At 41.7% G+C, this 16,520-nt stretch overlaps 1 protein-coding gene across 2 annotated transcripts in view; it reads right to left on the bottom strand.

Moving 5' to 3' along the window:
* The window catches only part of ARHGEF26 (Rho guanine nucleotide exchange factor 26), a 129,975-nt gene that overhangs the window by 16,289 nt on the left and 97,166 nt on the right, over positions 1–16,520 (bottom strand). The window lies entirely within an intron of this gene.

Here is a 16,520-nt window from a genome sequence, read left to right as displayed (position 1 = left end):
GTCACGATCTCGTGGTTCGGGAGTTCGAGCCCCGCGTCAGGCTCTGGGCTGATGGCTCGGAGCCTGGAGCCTGTTTCCGATTCTGTGTCTCCCTCTCTCTCTGCCCCTCCCCCGCTCATGCTCTGTCTCTCTCTGTCCCCAAAATAAATAAAAAACGTTGAAAAAAAAAATTTTTTTTTTTAATTAAAAATAAAAATTAAAAAAAACAAATAATGCTAAACTCTAGCTTTAATTTTACATTATCCTGGAACTGGATAATGTATTACAAGTGAGACACACATGCATAGTGGTAATGCTCGAACAGGCACACTTCCCCAGTCTTCCCTCTGTCCGCAGAATAAAGAGGGAGCCCCAAACCTACCCATGCTCTGGATAACAACAGCTCAGTCCCAGCCTCCAAACCACCAGGCACAGGAGGGAAGAAGAGCCTTGGAGATCTGCCTAAGCCATCCTTCTAACACACACAGCCTCACCACCTGCTTCAGAAACCACCAGGACTGATTTCTCTATCCCTGCTTATGCCCATTTTCCCAGTATTCTCCATTCCCCTGGAATCTCATCCCCATAGCACTGTGAACACACCTAATCTGGCTCTATCTCCCTGAGCAACTCAGCTTGTTCCTGAACCCCTTCTGTGTCCTCCAGAAATGGACCTCATACAGGGAATCCAGCAAAATCTTGTAAATCCTCAGCTTGTCCTTGAACCCTCCCTTTACTTTCTTGCCTTAACAGAAGCTTGGCTCTCCCTAGAAAACATGGCCTCCCCATAAGGCTTTCTATCAGCTGGTTTCTCATGCTGCTGCTAGACAGTGATCACTTCTTCCTCCCAAAAAGTCCTTAGCTTTGAAGCTCATGCTGTCCGGCTCTATCTCATAATCAAAGTCAAGGAAAGACTCCCAGTTGAGTTATCTACCCGTATGAGTTTAGTTGCTGGCTCACGGTCCCCCTACAACACTACTTTCTTGAATTTCCACACAGGGGAGACTTCCATTACCCCGGCTTGTCAGTTCCTTGACTTCCCCTTCCCCAACCATCTTACCTTCTGTCCTTCAGCTACCCCACCATCGTCATACCCTAGACCTTGTCATTGAAATCAACTGCAATGTCTCTGTAATCCCAATGTCAAACACCCTCTCCAACCATCTGTCTCTCCTACTCCCCTCTTCTTCTAATCCTCAACCCCAATGATTCTTTTTTTTTTAATTGTTTTTAACGAGTATTTATTTTTTAGAGAGAGAGATTGAGAGCATGAGAGGGGGAGAGGCAGAGAGAGAGGGAGACACAGAAACCGAAGGAGGCTCCAGGCTCTGAGCTGTCAGCACAAAGCCCGACACGGGGCTCAAACTCATGAACCATGAGATCATGACCTGAGCCTAAGTTGGACACTCAACCGACTGAGCCACCCAGGCGCCCCTCAACCCCAATGATTCTTTAGCCCACTGACCCTACCACCTTTCCCCTGTCCTTGAACCCTTTATGCTTACTAGATTACCCAGCTTGGATTTCTAGGGATGTAGTTATAATCACCACGTGTATACATGCTCATCTCTTTGGCAAATCCCAACCCTGGTTAGATACAGCTCTCCCTCTACTCCACATCTGTGCCCTTGCAGCTGAACATGGGAAAGCTCAAGAAAGAACTGCTGAATAAATGGATGACTATGCAATATATTCTAATATATTCTAGGAACAATATTGAATATTCACCTTATTTAATAATAAATGCAAATGTATGAACTCAGGGGAGCTATGAGGAAATGAAACTCCTCATGCCCAACTACACTAGGCATTTCAGGATAGGCCGCTTTGCTCAAGATTTCTTAGAATTTCTTTCATTCAGTGGCGGACGCCTACCAGTCAACCACTCCCTTATAACTCTCCTTAGGAAAATTTATAAAATCTTTTCTAAAATTTAGTTTGGTATTCTCTCTTCAAAAGACAGCACACAGTTATTATCTATAAAAGCAAAATACTGCCTTCTGATCAAGTCTACTTGTTGCTACAGTAATAATCTGTATTAACTGGAAGTTCACATGGCAAGATCATTTCCAAAGCTTTCCTGAGACTGCCTGCAAACCAACACAGCCAGAGCCAGCATATATAAAATATTTCTCATATCAAAATAAGGTTTATCAAAGTTCACATGATTTTCATCAAAGGAGAAAGCAGAATAATACACTTTACAAACAAGTAAGGTTGTATTTTCAAAAGACCATGTTTACAAGAAACAAAGCAATTTTTGGCAGAGCAGGGAATGCTTATAATGTTGTCTAGAGATCTTAAACATGGAGTTAACAGCTCAGAACCCAGGATAAAAACCAAACCGCAAAAGAACACAAGCAGAGCCTCAACAATATCAAAAACAAGAGAAAGAACAAGAAGAACGAGGGCCTCCTTGTTGCCATCCTCTCTCTGTAGCTCTAGTTACTCTTGGTCCAACTCACAAGTTAAACAAGATGACCTGTTAGCCAAAGACACCCATTTCCAGTTAAAAGGAATTCTGTTTTCTCAGAGAACTCCAAGCATCCTAATGTTGCGTATATGGGTGTTCAGGTAGTGCCCTAACCAATGACACTGCATAGGTATTCTTCATCTTTCCAAAGAAATAAAAGGCAAAGAAACGTATATGCCATAAGCCCATCATTCAAGAGGACTCAAGTTCCAAAAAGTTGTCGGCAGTAAAGTGGTTCCACCTATTTAAGACCAAGAGGTCACAGGAAAGCCATGTAAACTCTTATGAGTTAACTAGTTAAGTCTTCCTTTTCCTCTTACTTTTCTGACTTCCTATTTTCCCCAGTGTTTGTGTCAGTATCCGCTAATGTGTTGCAATGATGCTCTGAATCTTTGTCTTTTGGAGGCAATTAAAGCCAGAAAAAGTAGAAAAATTAAGAGTTTTTTAATTGTTCTCTGGAGCAATGACAACTACGATGCCATTAAGAGTTGGGGTGACTATGTGACCTAGTTTATGCCTGTTATCCTCTCAAATGTCCAGTTTGGAAGATAAATTGTGGCCACTTTATTTTATAGCTATGTGACTTCACCTCGAGGTATCCATTTCTATACATCTGCACATTTGTGTCACAGAACAGGCCTGAACAGGGAACTTTTCCCACTCTTTGAATTTCTTGAATCCAAAATAGGACACAGGAAACACATTTGCTCTTTGTTGTTGTTAACTGATCCAATAGCAAGCATCCAATATTACTTCACCTAGACCTGTAAACTTCATTACACAATGTTTACAACTTCTTCACTACTCTTAATATGTTTATATTTTAAAAACCTTGGTTTCATTGAACAGTAAATCAATTATTTATTCTCACCCTCTATTATTCAAACCAACTGAAACAAAAACTAAAAAGCCATTCCCTCTTGCTAACACATCTGTGTTCTCTCTCTCTCTCTCACACACACACACACTCTCAATCTCATAAAGGTTCAAAACAATCCTACTTTCTCCTCTGAATCTGCTAACTATTGGATAAAACTCATTCTCCTAATGTCAGTCGGCACCTCTCTCTCATGCTAATACAAAAGGAAAAATCTGTGTTAAGATACGTGCCTGAGCAGAAGGAAGAGGGGAGAATCCATAGCCAGATGCAGCTATTTACAAACCTACTTCCCTCCTCTGCTTACTCACCCATGTCCAATAAGTATAACAGAGGCTAAGCTGGGGTGGGTAAGAAACCCCTTTCCTGAGGGAAGTTGATGCTAATCAGACTTCCCCATGTTTGTCTCTATCATTTAACAAACATATGGTTTACATAGTCTCCGAAACAATTTGGATCATGTAATTAGGAAGTTAAATTGCACAGAAAAAGGCAAATGGAAAAACCACCTTTCCTTGCATGGAGAAGTTTATATGTAGACTTCCTTTGATTGTCTTATGTGTGCTCCAAGTTTGCCAGCTGCTCATCAAGGCTGTCTGCTTTGTGCAAGCAGGACCCCTATCAGGTGCAGCAATCACATCTATAGAAGTCCGTTGCTCTGCCATGTAAACAGTGACGGATCTCGCTGTTGAAATCTACTTAAAGTCCTAGTAACCTCTGCTGAGATTCCATTCTTTCTTTTTTTTTTTCTTTTTTTTCTCTTCCCTTCCCTTCCTTTTCTTCCCTTCCCTTCCTTTTTCTTCCCTTCCCTTTCTCTCACCAGACAGAGAGCTATCAGTAGAGAACAGGATCTGGTGGTAAATACATACCTCAATTATTCTTCCCTCAGGAAGGCATTCTTTTGTTAAGCAGTTCAAATAGTGTGTGGTCCTACCATATGCAACCTAATGAAGTGGGTTAAAAGATGACATACCTTATTGTGAATAGTGGCTTTCTTAAAAAGATTATTATGGATCACTTTTAACTTTCTGCCCCATCGATTTCTAGAAAGGCTGGGATTTTTCATACTGGGCCTCTATTTATTACTTTTAAATCAGGATATTTCACAACTGCATACAACAGGCACTTTTTTTTTTTTTTTTTTTATTGTTTATCTATTTTTGAGGCAGAGAGAGACAGAGCACCAGCAGGGAAGGGGCAGAGAGAGAGAGACACACACACAGAATCTGAAGCAGGCTCTAGGCTCTGAGCTGTCAGCACAGAGCCCAACGCGGGGCTTGAACTCACGAATCCGTAAGACCAAGACCTGAGCTGAAGTCGACGCTTCACCGACTGAGGCGCCCCAACAGGCACACATTTTTAAAATACCAAAGCCACATATATACATATGCATTAGTGAGTGTAGCAGGACCGATACCAACCTCAGCACAGGAGTTACTCTGGGGAGGAAGAGGAGGAAGAGGAAGATGGGATGATGGTGGAGATACTATGGATGTACCCGCAGTATTACATCAGGGCTTTTGTGTTTAAAAAGGAATGATCTGACATTAATATGGCAAAAAGTTAATGTCTATTATATCTGGATGATAGGTATGTTAGTGTTTGATAAGAAAAACTTAAAGAATAATAAATGCATCGTGTCTGTGGATGTTTAAGGGTACAGTTGAAGTGACTATTGCACAATGGAATTTTTCTGGACCTACAGAAAAAGGATTATTTGCAGATGACATCATTGCCTGAAAAGATATTACAAAGTAAGAGTGAATTCAATAAAGTAGTTGCGTTGAGACAAAAAAACAAAAAACCAAAAACAAAACAAAACAAAACAAAAAAAAGCTTTTCTATATATGACTGACACATGGTTAGAAAATGTAATAAAGTAAGTCATCTTATTTATAAGAGCCAAAAAACCCATAAAATATTTAGGATTAAGCCTAACAAGTTTCTGCTATATGAAAACAGTTTCTGCTATATTTCAGCAGAAAGCCTGAATGGATACAGAAGTTTGATATTAAAGGGGTTCCAATTCTTTCTAAATTAAAATATAACTTTATCATATCACAACAAAGTACAAACAGGGTTTTTTGGGATGTGGTGAAGAATGGGAACAGTCAAGCTGATCTTTGTAAAACATACGAAAAATAAACACGTAAATACAGTCAGAAAGATTATGGAAAAGAATGAGAGCCATCCAGCCTTATGACATATTAAAAGCATATTGTAAAACTACAGTAATTCGAAGACTGGGCCTGGGGATGAATTGACAGATGGGTTAGTGAAACAGAGGAGTGGGTTCATGAACTGATCCAAACACATCTGGGAATTTAGGACATGGTAGAGGTGACATTTCAAATCTGTAGGAAATTGACAGGTTAGTCAACAAATAATAATGGAACATCTGAAGAAACATCTGGAAAAAAAAATTTTTGGATCCCAATCTCATTCAGTAACCAGGATCATCTCCTTGGACCCAAGCTCTGGGTCCATTAAGAGTCATGAGGAAGAGGTGGTGACAGAACAGGTCTTTCTCCTAGGCACAGACCCATCTGGACTTGCCTTGTGATTGGAGGTGGGGGGTACTCTTAAACATGCAAATACCTTAGAGAGAGTTCTCAACTTAACCTTTATTAGCAAACCCTTTACTTTAAGTACATAATAAGGATAACCAGGAATGGGAAATAGGCTAGTTGACCAAGATGGAGCCATACATATGAAAGGAAAGATGTGATGGGGGAAGTGAGGGGAAGGGTTGATTGTGAAGGCCAGCCTTCCCACAACCCACTGCTCCTCAGCCCTAGGAGTTGTCTCATATTTTACCATGGCATTGGTATGGGACTTTCTTTTACAGCCAAAATCTGACAGATGGAAACCCAACTAGCACCTCCAATTCTTCTTTTCATAAAAGAGTTAAATTTAAAAGAATTGATGCTATCAATGAATTATCCAAAACAATATGATTTTTTGCATACATCAAGATAGTGATGTTTATTTTGTACCTATGCAGTAAGTAGCTCCAGAGACTTTGTTTAAAACATGCACACAGTTGCCCTGTCCTGAAAAACCTTCACTTGAATCTGCTGGTGCAAGACAGATGTCTCCTGAGCTACTCACTGCCTGCATTTTTGGTTTCTCAGACCCTGTGCCTACGTGCCAGTGAAAGTGCTCCCCAAGGCCAGCATGGCCCAGCATCCCACCAAACCCAATGACTTGAATTTCACCACTATTCTTGACATCTACAAAACTTGATGATGTGGAGTACTGTGACATCCTGAAACTCTACCTTCCTCTTCTCATGCTTGTGTAACATTTCTAAGTCATCCTCCTTTTGGGTCATTCTCCAAGATCCTCTCCTAGACCCCTGCTGTTCTCTCAGGATTTATAATGGCTCTCCCATTCTCCCCGCCTGTTGATTCACACGACTGGATGAGGTTTGATAAAATTAGAGTTTCTTCCTATTTTCCTTTAAGACATGCATATGAATTCCTCTGGTGCAAATTTCCATTAATTTCTCTTCTCCTTCCGAAAACATGATTTCTAAATCCCTATATCTGATCTTGTGCTTTACTAGAATAAAAATACCCTAGTTAACATTTCTGGAATGGAGACTATTGGTCTACACTGAAATTTATTTTGAGTTAAGAGATTGAAACATTATGTCACATGACTGACATTGATTTTACTAAACTTTAACACTTAGTTTTAGAATAATACAAACAAGTATTTAGTGAAATAATGTTCAATTTTAAAGTAATGAAGTATAACAGGTAAGAGTAGAGACTTGATTTAGAATGCCTGGTGAGAATCCCAATTCTATCACTTACTCACTTCATGATCTTGAGCACATTACTGATCCCCTTGGTGTTTTAACTTTCTCATCTGTAAAATGGGGATAACAATACCAATCTCCTTGGATTGTTGTGAGAACTAAGTGATATAGTAATATATTTATTACTTGTAAATATAAGTCATATATTATTTTGTTGGAAGTAAAGTTCTTACGGTCATGCCTGACTCACAACCAGTAAATGTTAGCTATTATTTTTAATTTTCCTGACAGATCATGCATTTCAATTGCTTGACATTTTGTTCAAGGCTTGATAATTGCATGCACTTTGCAAATGGGCAAGTGAACAGAGCACAACTTGAACTAAATATGTATCTCAAGAAATTCATAATGTGGCAAGTACTCCAACAAAACAAGGCATGGTATTTATCCAGAAACTGAGTTCAGTCTTACTTGTTCAGTCCTTCAAAACAATTCTGAAGACTAACAAACATGCCATATGCTTGCTATTTCATTGTCAAGAATATAACAAATAGTTGTAAGGACCACATTTGTTGGTAAGATAAGGATCTGCTGTGATTCATGGTCACCAAAAAACATGACTAGTGACGCATCACAGGACTAGAAAGGCCTCATTCCTCTCAACACCGATCTCCAGATTCCACAGCCCAGGATCCTGTGCCCATGGGATGCCCTGAACCCATGGTCCTTAAAAACAGGAGATGGGCAAGTCCAAGAGGCTATTACCACCTTCCTGAAGCTTTCTCTCTGGCATAACTACAACTAAGCAAGCTCTAAAGAGCAAGTAGGCAGCCTCTTAAATTGGCAACAGGATTACTACAAATTACTAAGTAATCTTCATACTCAGGTTTACTTCCATTGGCTTCCTCGAATGAAAGGAAAAAAATACACCGAATTCACTTTTTTCAGCCACAAACTTATATTGTCTCCTAATCAGTTGTGAGGGATATTGCAAGACAATTGATACTAGAGAAGTGTACACATGAGTAACATCAACTTATAAAGGAATAAACGTAGATCAATGGTTATCCTTGCCATCTGACAAGAACGGGGAGGGAGAGGCACTGAGTTAAACATGTGTATTTCTAAGATCATGTATTAGGGGCCATAAATCATGTCTGACTCCACAGTGTACCACAACCTTCAGATGTATAGCAATGGCTAAAGGTCTCAAACCATTTTTTAAAACTGTAAAATAATCTAGAAGAAGGGCAATAACTTAATTTGTGCCAAGATCCTTAGAGAAAAATACAATGACTAGGGATAATAATGATACTCAGCATGTATCAGTCACATAGCAGAGACTATTTGCTGTCTTTATGTGCATTATCTTATTTAATTCTCACAGAAATTCCATGAAGATGATGAACCATTAGACCCATTTTACAGATGATAATACTGAGGCTCTAAAAGATTAACAGTAACTTGCCCAAGGTCACATGGCCAGGACTTGAGCCCAGTTCTACTCAACCCCAGACATTGATATTGTGCTTCCCAGTCACCACAGCTTTCAACATTGAACAGCAATGTCAACTCTTCCTACAAATTAGAGGAAATGATACCCAAACCACTCAATCTTTAACCAAGATTCTCTTAAAAGTTAATTTCCTGAGGAAGAAATTTATTCTGCAGAGGAAGAGAGACAATGTCAGGTGACTTGAGCTCTCTATAATAGGAAAGACTTCAAAATGGAAAAACTCAAAACGAGGTCAAGCCAGGCTGTGACCCTTTGCAGGGAGCCTGCACAGCTTTAAGCCACTGGGCATTCAAACTGCTTGGGAACACTCAAGTTCTAACTTAAGTCCCTGAACTTGTGGATCATGATCTGGTAATAATCCACTATAGAAAATCCTTTTTTAAGCCCTCAGGATTTGTAATGTGTCTTAGAGTTCAAGTTATGTCAATATATGTAACATTATGGAACCAGGAATCAGGAAATGAAAACCTACTGCCTTAAATGTCTTCAGGAAGGAAATGTTAACAAAAAGGAAACTCTCTTCCCTGTACTCTGATGCTAGATTATCTAAAAGGCAGAGGAAAGCTCGCAAATGCAATTTGGTACCGGTTCTAATTTCCTCCTAAGATTAGTAAGGGTGTTTCTCAAAATAAAAGGTGCTAGCTTCTAGGCTGTATTTCCCCAATGACATTACAGGATGAGGAAAGGTGAAAATATTCTAGAAAAATAAAGTTAAAACATAATGAACATAAAGAAATTGTTTAGAGAGGAGGCTTTGGAGTCAGAGACTCAGATTAGAATCCTGGGTCTTTTCTGAAGGACCTTGGAAGAGCCTTTCTCTCTCTGCCTCCGTGTCCACAGTCGTAAAGTGGAAATCTACTAATACTACATTGCTATAGCAACTCGACAGTATGTTGCATATGCACTCTGTGTACTGTACGTGCTCGATAATATGTTCTTGTCATCATTATTACTATTACAACTCACCTAACTGCAGGGAGTACCCGAAAACATCAGGGCTGGATCATTCGTGGGCAGAGAATTGAGAAGAATGAAAACACAAATCAGAACATGACTATACTTACTATACTTTCTTGTTATAGATAACAAGACTAGACTAGATTTCTGCATTCTTTTGGTGCTGTGCAGGACACCCAGACCCGGCCCATATATCTGTGTGCTTCAAACATACTGGAGGACACATCTGGGCTGGTGGGAACAAAAAGGTACTACCAAGATACTCACATGAACCACAGCTGGATGACTAACACCAGCCAAAAGGAAGTGGGTTCCGAGTCTCCAATCACTTCCGGCCTCTTTGAACTAATGTCCCACCCCCTTCCTGCATTTATCTGAAAGGCAAGGCATTAGTTCTTTTACAGAGCTCTTCTTTTTTTCCCCACACTACTTCTATGTTAGTGTTCTGTGGAAAAGATGATTTCCCGGTTGTGGCTGGAACGGTCTATCATCTAATCCACTGTCAGCCTCCCCTGCTTCTTGTCTACCAAGTCCCGGTGTGTCCAGCCGCAGGGGGTGCAGCATGGCTGAACCTGAACAATCATGGCTCTCCTGTTCCCCTTTGTCTTATGCTGGCGTTCCCAGACTCTCTTCTGATGACAAGTCTTGTGACCCAAGACTGACCCATGAAACATAAGAAGCCTCCCGGGCACTGTCTGGGAAAGGTTTTCCTCTGCTGATAAAAAAGAAAAGCCACTTAAGGAAGGAGTCCCTTTGGTCAGCCTTTCCTTCTCAGCCTTGCCTCCCTGCTAGGTGTTTGAATGAAATCATGATGTTTGGACCTGCAGAAACCAGCTGCAGCCCTGAAGCTATATGCATGGGGGCGAAAAGTGAAAAGAGCTCGCTGCATGCAGGTGAAGAAGAGATGGGGTTGGGTTACTCACGACACTGGACCCAGACTGCCTCCCCTTAGTCACATGTTTGCCTACAGAAGTAAATGTCTTCAGTGTTTGAGCCACTGTTATTTGAAGATTCTGTTACATATTAAAATAAGCTTTCCTAAGTGATCCAACATTGAATCTCTCAAAGAGAAATGGAGTACGCAGGGTTTCCCAAGCTCACCTGACTTGGGGTGTGTGTGTGTGTGTGTGTGTGTGTGTGTGTGTGTGTGTGTGTGTGTGTGTGTGAAAGAGAGAGAGAGAGACAGATAAGTGAACAGTTTTTTTACTTAAACTCCTTGGTATAACTATACTTTTACTTGCAGCTCAAAACATTAATTGATACAATAGTACAAAATAAAAGCAGGTCTGAAAACACTTCCTCTATAAAGCAGTTTTGCAAATACAGTCCTAAATGTTTTTGAAAGTGAGGTTATGTGGCATCATTGGGTAAGTTTATAGGTAAAGCTCAGAGATATGAAAAGCCACGTGATAAACACAGGTCCAGATTTGTATTTGCCAAAGTTAATTAAGGTTAATATATAATGGGACACATGGGTGGCACAGTCAGTTGACCATCTGACACTTGATTTTGACTCAGATCAGGATCCTATAGTTATCGGATCGAGCCCTGTGTCAGGCTTAAGATCTCAATCTCTCTCTCTCTCTCTCTCTCCCCTTTCCATCTGCCCCTCTTTCCTGCTTGCACTCTCTCTTTGAATATTTTTTTTTTTTAGTGTTTATTTTTGAGAGAGAGGGAGACACAGAATCCAAAGCAGGCTCCAGAGTCTGAGCTGTCAGCACAGAGCCAAACATGGGGCTTGAACTCACGGACTGTGAGATCATAAGCTGAGCCGAAGTCAGACGCTTAACTGACTGAGCCACCGAGGTACCACCCCCTTTCTAAAATCAAATAAACAAACAAACAAATAAATAAATAGGAATCTGTAATGGAGAATACAAAACAAAATCATCTTTTAAAAATAAGGGAGAATTCAAAGTAATTTTAGCTTGGGGATGGAATGCAGGGGTCTGCCCATTGAGTAATGCATTCACTCAAACTGTTTATATTTACACAATCGGTTCCAATTTAACAGATATTTATAAATGATCATTATGGGCCAGGTGCTGGGCTATGCACTGAGGATACAAAGGTCAACAAGACAGATATGAACACCCAGTAACACAAATGTTACCACAGAGAAAGTACAGGGTTTTATGGGACCATAAAGCAACAGAACTGAACCCACTCCAGAGGACTGGATCATAGCACCCAGGGGGTGTGACAATTAACTGAAAACCTAAAGAATAAAAAGGGCTTTGCCTAGAAAAGGCTTGGGTGGAGTGGATCAGTGGGGAGGGAGAGAATCCAGGCAAAGAAACATGTGCCAGGTCCTGGTGGCTAAAAAGGGGTTCAGTGAGGCTAGTGCAAGGTAAGGCCACAGAAGGGCCATCTACAAGGATGAACTGAGTAGATGTGCCTTTCAAAAAGCACACTCTAAAAAACTAAAATAAGAAGATAAGAAGCAGACTCTGGCTGTGGAACGTAAAGTGGACGGAGGACGGTGGCAGGACTCCAGTCGGGTGTGTGTCACAGGTGAATTCAAGGTGGCCCCACAAGGGCAGTAGCCCTGTGAGAGGAGAAAAGCAATTTCACGGGCGGCTTACTAGGTCGGTATTGGCTGGGCAGGGGAGCACCTGTGGATAAGGAACCAAAGTAATCTCTTGAGTTTATTGAGGAGCACCTGGATGCATGGAGGTGGCTTGAACAAATGAAGGGGAGACTCTGGACAAGGAACAGGTGTGAGAAAGAAAATGTGGATGAAGGTGACCTAGGAGCCCTCAAAATACAGGTGCTCAAGTCACGTGACCAGGAGGACATTCCAAAATTATGAGAAATGGCATCATCAATCGATGTTAAAAAAAAAAAAAAAAAGGTGTGTTCTAGAACTGGCTTATAGCACATTTTTTTTTTTTATCTGATTATAATCATAATTCAACAGTGGTGATGGTCTGGGCAATGTAGAGAGTGGAACTGTGTCCTCAAAAAGTCTAGCCCCTGAGACCTGTACATGGGACCTTATTTAGAAGTAAGGTCTTTGCAGATGTAATCAAGTTAGGGTGAGATCATCCTGGAGCAGAGTAGGCCCTAAATCCAGTAACTGGCGTCCTTATAAGGACAGAGTGATTTTGAGATACACTGGGACACAGAGAGAAGGCCGTGTGAAGACAGAGGCAGAGACTCAAGTTGCGCTACTGTAAGCCAAGGAAGCCCAGGGGCCACCAGAAGCTGCAAGAGGTGAGGCAGGATTCCTTGCAGAGACTTCAGAGGGAACATGGCCTTGCGAGCATTTTTATTTCGAACCTCTGCCTCCAGAATTGTGACACGATCCATTCCCATGGTCTTGAGCCATCCTGTTTGTCACTCTTTGCTACCGCAGCCGATCAAAACGAACACAGGGGGATCTGCATTTTGTCTCAGAAGAAATTGGGAGGGGAGACTGAAGCCAGATATAAGGCACTGAACGAGAATAAGGTGGTTAACTACCTTACAAAATAAGGCTTTGGCTGGGGAGCCTGGGTGGCTCAGACAATTTAGCGTCTGACTTCGGCTCACGTCATGATCTCGCAGTCTGTAGATTCGAGCCCCGCAGCAGGCTCCGTGCTGACAGTTCAGAGCCTGGAGCCTGCTTCCGATTCTGTGTCTCCCTCTCTCTCTGCGCCTCCCCTATTCACACTCTGTCTCTGTCTCTCTCTCTCAAAAAATAAACATTAAAAAAAATAAGGCTTTGAAGAATGTGAAGTGTTTAGGTCTTAGGTTCAGTTTTTACATTTCTGGAGACCAGACTATAGTTACTTGGTCTCTAAGGTTGTTCATGGGTATAGTCTAGCCTACACACTGTAATCGATCATCATAAATAAGTTATGAGGCACAAATGAGTTATTATTCATTAACCTGGCAATCTATTCCTTTCTTACAATATTCCTGTCACGGCTGTGTCAGGTCTGATAGGTTTGCACACCTTCAGTACTCTGAAGGCAGTGCTAGTTCACAGTCTGCTGTGACTGTGGTACAGTGGTTCCCCGCTGGGGGCAATTTGGCGCCCCAGGGACACACGACGATGTCTGGAGACCTTTTTGGTTGTCACCACTGAGAAGGAGGTGCTGCTAGCGAGGAGAGGCCAGGGATGCTGCTAAAACAACCTAGAAAGCACAGGGCAGCCCTTGTGACAAAGAACTGTGTGGCCTCAACAGTACCGACTTGAGAACTCTGCTCTAGAAGTACCCACATACTCCGCAGTCAAAGCTTCAACCACCGAAGAATTCACTTTCTCATCCAGAAGAGTCTATCTGGTCACGTATCCTGCAGAAATCTGGTAGGACAGTCTATGAATACAGTGATCTACAAACATCCCAGGGCTAACGGAGACTTTAAACTTCCTCTGATATTTTATTTGTTTTTAAACTTTTTTTTTTTTTTAATTTTTTTAACGTTTATTTATTTTTGAGACAGACAGAGACAGAGCATGAACAGGGGAGGGTCAGAGAGAGGGAGACACAGAATCTGAAACAGGCTCCAGGCTCTGAGCAGTCAGCACAGAGCGTGACGCGGGGCTTGAACTCACGGACCGCGAGATCATGACCTGAGCCGAAGTCGGACGTTTAACCGACTGAGCCACCCAGGCACCCCAACGTTTATTTATTTTTTGAAGGAGACAAAGCACAAGCATGGGAGGAGCAGAGAGAGAGGGAGGCAGAGAATCCCAAGCAGGTTCCATGCTATCAGCGCAGAGCTGGATGCGGGACTCAAACCCATGAACCGCGAGATCATGACCTGAGCCGAAATCTAGAGTCGGACGTTTAACCCACTAAGCCACCCAGGTGCCCCATAAACCTCCTCTGATATGCTAGAAAAGGTGAAAATCCCTGACCTAGAAGACAGCCCCACGGTCGCTAAGCGCTCTGCAAGCGCCAGCACTAATACACGCACCGTGAAGCGGAGGAGGCCACACACGAGGCAGTCTGTGGAACGAGCTCAGCATAAACCATCTGCCAGACTGGGTCAGAGGAGGAAGAGTAACTGCCCTCCCCCGGTGGCCAGGAGCCTCCCTGAAGCTGAAACCCACTGGAGACCCAGCAGCTAAGCCCCTTGGCTGAACCCTGGCATTACAATTAGGCAGTGGGTGGCTGCATGGGTCCTATGGGGCTGGCACACGTAAGTATCCTTTATCTGAACCTTGTAGCCAAGCCGAAATTATTGCCTTCTTCAGAGCTGCTGTATCTCCTTCGCTGCTGCCTCTGGCATGCGAAGCATTTGCACTTGCTTCATTGAAGCAACAGTGTAAATACGGCTGCACATACTGTACATTTTTAACCAAACCTGTTTATCAAGTCTCTGTGGTCTGCTTGTCACCCTCACCAGGTATTCGGGTCATAAACAACTTGAGCCTCCAATGCTATTCTCCTTGTCAAGAGCACCTTAGAAATATGATGAGCTAACTGGTAGGGGCAAAAGAAATCCCAGTTTGGGTAAAGGCAAAGTTAGGTACCAAGGCTGGCCTCTTCCCTGGAGCTGTAGATTTTGTTGTTTCATTTACTAATAAGACAAGTTTGAACATACCCGAGCAAATAAACGTGAGAGAGCTAGGAAAGCAAGGTTCCTTATGCAGTAATGGCAGAATCTGCTGTGGAGGACAAAGCACACTGCTAAGTAGAATGGTATATACCTTAATTCTGAAGGTCAAATGTCTGCCTTTATTGGGTAGTTCTCGTCAAGTTCGAGAGTAAAAGTTGTATTCTACTAGTTTAAATACCCTTAATGTTTTCATCAAGTCACTGAAGACATCATTATCAAAGGTACATTTATATTTAAAATTGGCTTCGAGGGGCGCCTGGGTGGCGCAGTCGGTTAAGCGTCCGACTTCAGCTCAGGTCACGATCTCGCGGTCCGGGAGTTCGAGCCCCGCGTCAGGCTCTGGGCTGATGGCTCAGAGCCTGGAGCCTGTTTCCAATTCTGTGTCTCCCTCTCTCTCTGCCCCTCCCCCGTTCATGCTCTGTCTCTCTCTGTCCCAAAAATAAATAAACGTTGAAATAAATAAATAAATAAATAAATAAATAAATAAATAAATAAATAAAATTGGCTTCGTACTGTCAATGTATATTTTATCATTAAAATAAGAAGTTTAGCTAAAGCTTTTGGTCCATTGAGACAGAACAAATATTTCAACAGCTGGAAGATGTTAAAAGTCCAGGGCAATGGCATTTGAAGAGTCCCACAGAACTACTTGCCCTAAAGACAACACATCTCAAAGAAAGCCTGAAGAAACATGCTACCTCAGAGGATACCAACAAAACACAAAAAAGAAATTATAATCCCTCTCCAATTTTTATTTATAAAAACCTACTCAGCTATTAGAACTATTTACACTTCTGCAGGTACGAGAAATCATTTCTTCTTGAAGTTACGGAAACACTATTTTCCTAAGTAAGAAAAACACTAATCGGCATCTTTATGTATTATCATAGTCATATGATGGCTTTTCATAGTCTTCAGCTCAGCTAGACAGCCAAGCAAGTGAAATAAGCCATAATGCAGTCTGATTAAAAGGAGCAAAAAGGAAAGCTCAAACTCTGTTTTGATTTAGTTTGAATTTTCAAGCTAAACTGTCAGCAACTCAGACGGAGAATTTAACTATCTCATGATACATCCGTACATTTATTTTATGTATCCATACAAGTCTGCTACCATGATTCTCTTCTTCATCTTGTCTAAACTGGACCCCATGTACTGCCCATACTCCTATTATATGGCAGTAATTCAGCCTACCATCCCGGTCTTCCTATGTGGAAACACACCACGGATGTATGTTTCTCCCCTAAGTTCATATTCTAGAAAATACAGACTATTTATGAAGGACCAGTAGAAAAATACATTACAATCCTATATACATTGAATACACTTATGAAGAATGTTCGCTAAAGGCAGAGCCGAGGGGAGAGAGAGAGAGAGAGAGAGAGAGAGAGAGAGAGAGAGA

This window comes from Herpailurus yagouaroundi, unplaced genomic scaffold (assembly GCF_014898765.1).
Source record: "Herpailurus yagouaroundi ecotype Mexico unplaced genomic scaffold, PumYag 159, whole genome shotgun sequence".
NCBI lineage: Eukaryota > Metazoa > Chordata > Mammalia > Carnivora > Felidae > Herpailurus > Herpailurus yagouaroundi.
The sequence above is the reverse complement of the archived record's forward strand: the minus strand, read 5'-3'. Positions and strand labels throughout refer to the sequence as shown.